The sequence below is a fragment of the Periplaneta americana genome, chromosome 4, assembly GCF_040183065.1.
Source record: "Periplaneta americana isolate PAMFEO1 chromosome 4, P.americana_PAMFEO1_priV1, whole genome shotgun sequence".
NCBI lineage: Eukaryota > Metazoa > Arthropoda > Insecta > Blattodea > Blattidae > Periplaneta > Periplaneta americana.
Genome location: NC_091120.1, coordinates 148607293 through 148616849, shown reverse-complemented (window position 1 = coordinate 148616849; position 9557 = coordinate 148607293). Strand labels below are relative to the sequence as shown.

The window sequence follows — 9557 nt, the reverse complement described above, 5'->3', positions numbered from 1 at the left end:
CTGTCTCGCCTTCAAGAGAAACAATCCAGTCTTTTGTTCGCATTCTCTATTCCCCATGAGGTCAAGACATGCAAGCGAACTCCTATTCTGACTTAGCATCGAGGGTGGTAGGTATTTTCTCCGGATAGGTTCCGATTCGACACACTGCAATAAAATATGTCTCCAGGAGTCCTTTTCCCCGCACAGTGGACAAGGGCGCTCTCCTTCTTCGTTGACAGTTTTATCCTTCCATCCCCCCAATCTTAGCCACGCTAAACCTGCTCTACTGTTTTTGTTACAAGAATTGATGTAGTCACACCTCCCCCAGTTAAGCATGAGATCTGATTGTAAATGTAGTGAGGACTTTTCCAAACATTGGAGCTAAATCCCTTGCCTCTCGATATAAATTAAACGCATCTTCACATTACGCCATAAATTCCTTTTATTGCTATCACCACATACTACCACTACTAATACTACTACAACAATTACTACCAATACTACTGCTATTATCACTATTACTAAACTGCTTCTCCCACCACCATCACTATTACTATTTCCGCTATTACTACTATTGCAACATCTACCGTACTACTGCTACTTCTACTGCTGCTACTTACACTAATTGTGCTATTAGTATTACTACCACTACTACTGATATTCCTGCTATTATTACCACAACTACTAATACTACCGTTGCTACCACCACCACCACTATTGTTACTACTACTGGTACTACTACCCATACTACTACACTACCTACTACTACTACCCATACTACTACACTACCTACTACTACTACTACTACTACTACTACTACTACTACTACTACTACTACTACTACTACTACTACTACAAGTAAGTTACCTCTGGTTGAGGTTTTTTTCGAGGTTTTTCCTCAATCTATTAAAAGCAAATGCTGGGTAACTTTCTGCGCTGGACCTTAGACTCATATCGCCTGTATCATCATCTTTATCACCACCTTCATCTCATTCAGACACTAGGTAACCATAGCAGTTGATAAAGCGTTTTAAAATAACCAATTAGAAAACCACAAGTACATCAACTACTATTATTGCTGCTACTACTACTACTACTAGTACTATTCCTGCTGCTACTATTACTAGCAATACTACTGCTGTGCTGAAACAGATTAGAAAAAGGAATTGGCTGCGTCACAGGCAGGAAAGAAATTGTCTGCTGAAGGATGAACTGGAAGGAATGATGAACGAGAAAAGAGTTGAGGCATAAGGAATCAGGTAATAGACGGCATTGAGAAAATCTGGATTGTACATGGAGACTAGGAGGAAGGAGAAAAATAGGGATTGTCACACAAAGGAGGATGATTGTAAACAAGATTTATTATTTTTTTTTCCTTCATATTAATTTGTGATTTTTGTACACGTACTATTTCAGCAATAACTTTCAATAGTAAATGAATTAAGCCTCCAAGAGTGGATACGATTCATTTGTTTTTCCACGAAGGCTTCACGAGAACTTACGATCATACCCGAAACAAAAAATTCTGTTCCGGGAGTGGAATAAATATTCTAGCTCCTGAATTCCGTTCTGTTCGATTCGATTCGATGCGCCGCTTTCTGCTATCTTCCATTTAAATACATCGTGAAGAGAGATTCTGTTCGATTCGTTTCTGCTAAGTGGGAGCGGGCCTTCAATGAATGAAACATTACTGCTGCTGCTGCTGCTGCCAAAAAGGAAATTTTATAACATGGAAAAGAAATTTTTTGAAGACTGGGAGGAAATTTATGTTACTAAGAATGGTATCACTGGATGTTTAGGGAGCAGTAGCTCTGATAAACGAGTAGTCTGATATCTTATCTCACAGTTTCCTGGTAACGTCATGCAGAATTAGCAGTTTTCACGAGACGACAAATAAATCTTTATGTATTAAATGTAAATCACAAACGTTGTGGTTAATGACGTACCGATTTCTGATATTTACAATATAGCAATATATATGGCATAAAACAGTGATGTCGCAGATGTAATAAAGATGGAAAATTGCATCATATTTGGGTGAGTAAAGATGGCGATAAACTGATAGTGGCCAATGTTTGTAGTATTATAATGCGTAGTAGTGGTAGCATTTTATTTGACTGTTTTTGAGACCCTCTTTTAGGTATAAGTTTCTTTCACGTGCCAAATGTACAAGTTCCACCCAGATTTATATGCCTTCCTGAGGAAGCCAAAATTAGTTGCAACTGACGCTCTTGTAAGTCCATTAACCAACAACGTGAGCTGATCCGCGAATCTCGAATCCATCGTTATAGAGATGATGATGATGACGACGACGGTACAGGTTTAGCTTCCTTGATGCGTTTAGATCTCAGAACTAATCGAATTTGCCCCTTTACCTATTCAGTATCATTCCTCTATTTATTTTTCTTTTTGGACGGCATTCATATATCATCTTTGGGATTCGGAAATGAGACATTTTGGAATGATTCACGTATGCTTGTGAATGTTCATCTTACCACATGGCTGTATGTAGCCTACCCAGCTTTAATAAAAAAATCAATAAATTACTATTTTTTTTTTCTTTTTTACAGTCTCCTCTATGCGACTATTAACCTTAAGGGGAGTGGATTAATGAATAAGAAAATCCTTAAAATGTCAACTTTGTTGTCTAATTCATTTTATGCTCCCAAGTGAACCAGAGATGGCATACGACGCCACTGGCCAGTGCACAAAATGCAGTTGCCATTATTGTCTGTAACGATAATAGTTTTGATAAATCTGAAAGTAGTACACAATTATTGCAGAAGTAGCGTAGATTGAGCATATAAAATGACGAGGTTACAGAGTTATTCATTGCTGAGAAAAAAATATTCACTTTCACTAATTTTTCAGTAAGCAAGATGACTGCAGAATAATTTTCCTTAAATCATATTCAAAATTAGCACCTAAACCAGCTATGTGGTAATAATCAGAATCTTATGTTGTTTATTCGTGAGAATGCCATGTCTGGGACTCGTAACATTAATGGTACTAATCAATTACCGAAACCTCCAATTATAATTGGTATTACTACAAACGTAATGGTAAAATTTCATTACATTAATATTCTCATTATATAAATATATTTTAGATTTGTTTTTTCTCCCTATAACATAGTTCTAGTAAACTTATATTTTGGCGCTGCCCCTGTACGGAAGAGCGCCCCTTCATTTTACTAGCTATCTAAAATTAATTATAATTGATTGAATTAAATTAGCTCATAAATTAAGTTACTACTTTATCTTATAGGTTTATCTAAATTTAAATAAACATGTACTAGTCTTTAAAATTTAACTGAAGAATATTGCTGGAGAATCTTTTAAGTGTAGTGTACATATTCGTAATTCAAATATGTATTGTATTGATTAAGGCTGGTTGAGTGGAAGAGAAGGCCTTATGGCCTTAACTCTGCCAGCGAAAATAAAATAATGTATTGTATTGTATTGTATTGTATTGTATTGTATTGTATTGTATTGTATTGTATTGTATTGTATTGTATTCTAACTCCCACCTTCAGATATGTATTGCATACTATTTTTTGGACTACCTCTTGTGTAGCCCTTGTTTTTGTGTCTAGGATATTATATGAAATATTTTTCTTCAACGTATAGTCCAACAAATACAAAATAAATAGCGTGGAAAGTTTCTTTGCCGATATTTCTACATCGAAATTTTTTCTTACATGGGTGAACATGAAAGAATTTTTTTTGGTGTCTGTTTTGAATAGTGAAAGACAAATTCCCATTACACGTTATGGTAGAAGAAATTTAAGGCTCCCACCTGTACAGACAGTAGGTATCAATGGCCGTAGGGATGTCAATCCCACGTCTGCCGCCTTTACCCTCAAGAAAATTCTGCTGGTAAAGGGCTCGCACGAGCCCTTTGTTAAATATTTATATTTTTGTTCCTAGCCATTTGTTAAAATAGCTCGCGAGGAAAAAATCGATAAAATAAATGCACTTTTCTAGTTTAACCATCTACAATCCGTTAAAGCTATCGATTGAAAATATAGGAAATTGAAAAATTTGCACTGCTTGTTGGATACTTTCTATGATTTTTCGAAATTTCCAAAATTATATGAAGCATAAAGGTCCAACGCAGGGCTGCAAAATATGTCAAAATGGGAAAGGGGCATGGTGAAGAGATACTAAAAGACTTAGGGTGAGAATTACTCAAATCAAGGCTACGAAAAACCAGACTCACCGCATTGTTTAAGGCACAAATGGGACCGACATCAATGCTAGATTAGCAACACCAGCATACTTATGCAGGGCTGATCATATTAAGAAGTTTAAATACAGAAAACAAAGAACGGACGTGACAAAATTTTCCTTTGTGAACCGCACAATAGTGAATTGGAACAGCTTACCTGCGGCAATCTTTCAGGGTGGTTCTCTCAAAATCAATACATTTAAGGAAAGGTTGAGAAGATTAGACTGAAAATGTAATTGTAGGTGCAGTGTAATTGTCTAAGTTGTGTCATGTAATTAAGTTATTAATTAAGATATGTAATTAAGTTGATATGTAATTAATTAAGGTGATATGTAATTACTTAAGTTGGTAATAGTTGGGTTTAATAGAAGTACTTATAAGTTATGTTTACTTTTGCTTATTGTAGGCGTTATTATGGCATAATTTTTATTTATAGTCCTAGGTTTATTTCATCTATTTAATTATAGTTAGAATTAAATTTACGTTTATTTCTTTTTATGGCTGTAATTATTGTAAATTTTATTAATATAATTATTGTATTTTTATTATTGTATATTATATATTACTGCCACCGGGTGTATGCCCAATTGTAGTGTTAATACATACATACATACATACATACATACATACATACATACATACATACATACATACATACATGACATGACATGACATGACATGACATGACATGACATGACATGACATGACATGACATGACATGACATGACATGACATGACATGACATGACATGACATGACATGACATGACACAATAGGAAAGATCGATGCCCCTTTGCCATTAACTGTAGCAAAAAAATAAAAAAAATAAAAATTCTATAACCATTAACAGAGCGGATGGTGAAAGATACTTTACTTTCATGAATGACATTGCCATTTGTGAAAGAAGTAAGCTTACAGTCTTCTATTTGTCCAGTTTAATGACTATTGAAATTATCAACAAACCTATAAACAGAATTGGATGCAGTCCCGTTTGCACTACTCTGGTTGAGAAATCATCACCTCGCTACTGACGCAGCTGAGGTGGACCCATCAGTGAATGAAATGACGTTACGACCATATTTGAAAGATAAAATAATAATAATAATAATAATAATAATATTATTATTATTATTATTATTGTGAAATAAGTAATCATTTATTACAGAGTCCCCTGTTTCGTATCTCAGCTGTCCGTCCTTTTTTTTTTTTTTTGCAGGCCCTTTGTGAAATTGTCTAAATTATTGGAAGCACACTCCTCGGTAAGAGTTTAATTACAATACAGCGTTAGCAGCTCATTGTTGGGAAGACGCTTACAATCATATTTATCAGCCTTTCTCTTTTCGTTGTCATCAAATGTCTTTTGTATAGTCGATGAATGGTCTTGTGAAACTACTGCTCTAAATACAATGACGCAAAATTCTGTAAAAACCTTTCCATGTTAAGATATTATGACTCAAGGTAATAGCATTTGCCTCAAGATAAGATAATATTATATTGTCTGTTTCAGTATCTTTCATGCAGCACAACTGATGCAATAATGGACACCTTGACTCGTGACTTCGATCAAGGGCTTCTGTGTGAGCTGGAGTGCCCGGTCTGCTTAGAGTACATGCTGCCACCTATCGTATTCTGTCAGAATGGCCACAACATCTGTTCGATTTGTAAACCGAAACTGAAAGAATGTCCTACCTGCAGGCAACAATTTGTCAACATCAGAAACATAGCTCTGGAGAATATTGCTAGAAGAGTGGAATATCCCTGCACGAATAGAAAATTTGGTTGTAAAGAAAGTTTCCCCCTTGATTTTATAAACGATCATCAAACTATTTGTCAGTACGCACCCTATACTTGTCCATTTATGAAAGAACATGCATGTGATTGGACAGGAGTGTTTCATGACTTGAAAACTCACTTGCTCAAGTTTCATAACCAAGATGTGAGGGAGCAAGAAGGTGCAACTAGTCTGATAATAAACACCGATAGTGTAGAGTTGAAAGGTTGCAAGGTTATGTTCGCCCATAACGAAATATTTTACATACATATTCAAAGGGAGTGTAACAACTACTACATTGCTGTAAGATATGTTGGTACAACAGAGAACGCTTCGAAATATGGATACAAAATAAGTTTTCATAAACAGAACAGCATTGAGTGTATAACTGTGTGTCATGTTCCCCGCACTGTATCTGAAGAATTAGATGATATTTTTGAAGCTGGTGATTGTTTCAAGCTCCCGTGTGACTTGTTGAAGCGTTATGTGACATGCGAGGCAAATCTGCCTTATAAATTGGAAATATTTAAAGTATAATTATTAAATGTTTTAACTTCTTTTTATAAACGTGAAATGTAATGTGTATTTGACTCCTGAAAGTTCAAATGAGTATTTATGTAAATGGTGACTTATTAAACGAGGTATTGTTTAGTTAATTAACCATGGTTTGATCTCCAAGACATTATAGGTAATAGTGTATGTATGAATCATTCAGGGGAAAAAAAAACTCCAAAATGTGACACTTTCCAGAAGGGTTTTTCTTCTATCTTGTGTTCGTAATATGGACGATAGCAGCAAGATGACAGTGCTGATGGATTTCTTTGTGTATTGAGGAGTGGATGACAGGATTGTGTACTAGAAGAGGAAGAGCAGACATTTTTTCTTAGTGGAGTTGAATCATTGTGACTCATTATTTAAATTCTATTGAAAATTTAGTGTACCGTAACTTCGGGTTACTTTGCTTCATTTTTCTGATATTTTAATTAAAATAGACTTAGAAAATGAGATTTTTGAGAAATTATTACTCTTTTAATAATATTAACTACTTTGGGTTAAATAGAAGATATTGGTATTACTATGTTTCTCCTATTACATTTTTTAAAAAGTGGAGAAAAAGTGCCTGTATGATGGGAAAACTTTGTACCAGCCATCAATACCAACATTTGGAGATAAAATATTTTTTATGTTTGGGGTTACTTTGCTCCATTTTTTCTTATATTTTAATTGAAATAGACTTAGAAAATCACATTTTTGCGGAATTATTATACTTTTGATAATATTATTAACTGATTTGGGTTAAATAGAAGGTATTGATATTACTATTATTTGTTTCTCCTATTACATTTTTTAAAAAGTGGAGCAAAGTTACCTGTATGATGGGGAAACTTTGCACCTGCCTTCAATACCAACACTTAGAGATGAAATATTTGTATGTTTGGGGTTACTTTGCTCCATTTCTTCTGATATTTTAATTGAAATAGACTTAGAAAATTATATTTTTGCGGAATTATCATTCTGTTCATAATTTTATTAACTAATTTGGGTTGAATAGAAGGTATTGGTATTACTATTATTTGTTTCACCTATTACATTTTTTAAAAAGTGGAGTAAAGTTACCTATATGATGGGGAAACTTTGACCGCCCTTCAATTCCAACACTTAGAGATGAAATATTTGTTATGTAGCATTGTATGACTTCTGTTAAGATAAAATATACAGTATTTATCAAAATGAAAACAAATTTTAATACAGAAAAATTATAAAATATTGTTATTTAAGTAAAAATATTCATACTTGTTTAGGATTATATCCCACAGTGGTATATCAGCTGATTTGAAACCTAGACACCGATGAAACCTTTCTATTTATGTGGAGCAGTGTATGATCCCAAGGAGCAAAATAACCCCAAGTTGCGGTATATCAGTGTTTCTCAACCTTCAAGAGACTGTGGCCCGGTAAATTCTTTTTCTATAACACAAGAGCCGTGTCTCAACAAATTTACTCGTAAATACTTCCCCATTATTTAAAGTTCATACATTTAACTAACAGAAGTATTAATTATTAAGTATGGCGTAATCTTAAGACTTGAAGAGTATTATTAGTTCACTACAAAACCAGTGAGATATGTTGACAAGTAATAATAAATTATTTAATTCGTTATCGATCACTGGATTAATGAAATTTTGTTTCATGTTCTAGTTTCTTCAACCTAACATCAATTAATTATTTATATTAATTTTCATCGACATATTATCCCTTTCTAACCACCAAAAATATGACACAAACAAAAATTGATAACATTGATCATTGTGTTATTAAATTGACTTTAATTATTGTTGTTTGCAAAAGAACTGGTAGTGGAAAGAATGGTTATGCACTGTCACTCGCCACAGAAACCAGCTGAGCAGGAGAAGCAACAGAAGGATGTCAATATGTCGGCAAAACAGTTATCACACATACATAAGATAAATATTTTATATGCAGTGTATGTAATTTTGTGTATAAAATTGTTTAATGTCTTATTTCTAAACCCTAGTCCCAATACTAATCAATAATATGAATTTAAAAACGTAGCACATTACACAGTAAAAGTTAACCTTATTGTTTAGTTTATTTTGTTTTTATTACATCGGAGAATTTTCAACAATTTAGCGAGGCTAGTCAGGCTTTTGTTGCTGTTTTCTATCTGTTAGCTTGTTAATTCTAGGATTAATTTAAGTGATAGCCAAACGGAGACAGAAAGTTGCAAACAGTTTCTTTGTTTCATTTTAAGGGTAGTCATGGCAAAAACTGCAGTTTCACAAAGATATGTGATTGAAAAACAAAGAAGAAATTTGATTGCTATGTCATGTAAGTTTGGACAGACGATTTGGATCTACGCTTTTCGAAACGATCATGAAAATTATTATCCTAAGAATATTTTCGCTATAAAATATTTGTTCTTGAAAAAATGTTCAGAAAAATAAAGTGACAAATTCCAGGAGAATATCTCGCGGTCCGGTAAAATTTATGCCAGAGCTCGGCGGTTGAGAAACACTGTTGTATGTTAAATTTTAATTTGTTTTTCTTGCTGGTACAGTTAATAAACAAACATTTTTTTACAAATATCACTCTGCTTGAGAATCAATATCATTTTCAGCCTTCATTGAAGAGATACTAATCTGTTACCTTTATCATTAATTACTTTTGCTAATTTTATTACCATTGTAAAGTGGCTCTGTGGCGAAGACTATATTTGTATTATTTTCCATATGTGTCTACTGAAATATTCCCAAACTTTTCCATCTATGATTTTGATCAGAATCAGTTCATATTTGTGGGCGTTGGAGAATTTGTCTTTTATATTTGATATTTGAATTTCTTTATCTGCCATGGAAGAATGGGTGGTTAGGTAGAGATGGAATTCATTCCCTTCACAATATTTCGGACGTAACTGCTTGTGTTTACATCATCTCTGATGACTATATTAACTTTGCTTGCCTTGGGCTTAAGGTTGTGGCAAAATACAGTAGCATGCAATTACATTAAACATTTGAAATCAAGTGAAATATGCAGTATTCATTCCTAGTGTTCTGCCC

At 33.8% G+C, this 9557-nt stretch overlaps 1 long non-coding RNA gene across 1 annotated transcript; it reads left to right on the top strand.

Annotated features, from left to right (window-relative positions):
- The first annotated feature begins 927 nt into the window (after positions 1-927).
- Positions 928-9084, top strand: LOC138698307 (uncharacterized). The gene is made up of 2 exons (XR_011331822.1): positions 928-2016; positions 5716-9084. It is a non-coding gene; the product is annotated as an uncharacterized lncRNA (long non-coding RNA).
- Positions 9085-9557: the final 473 nt, after the last annotated feature.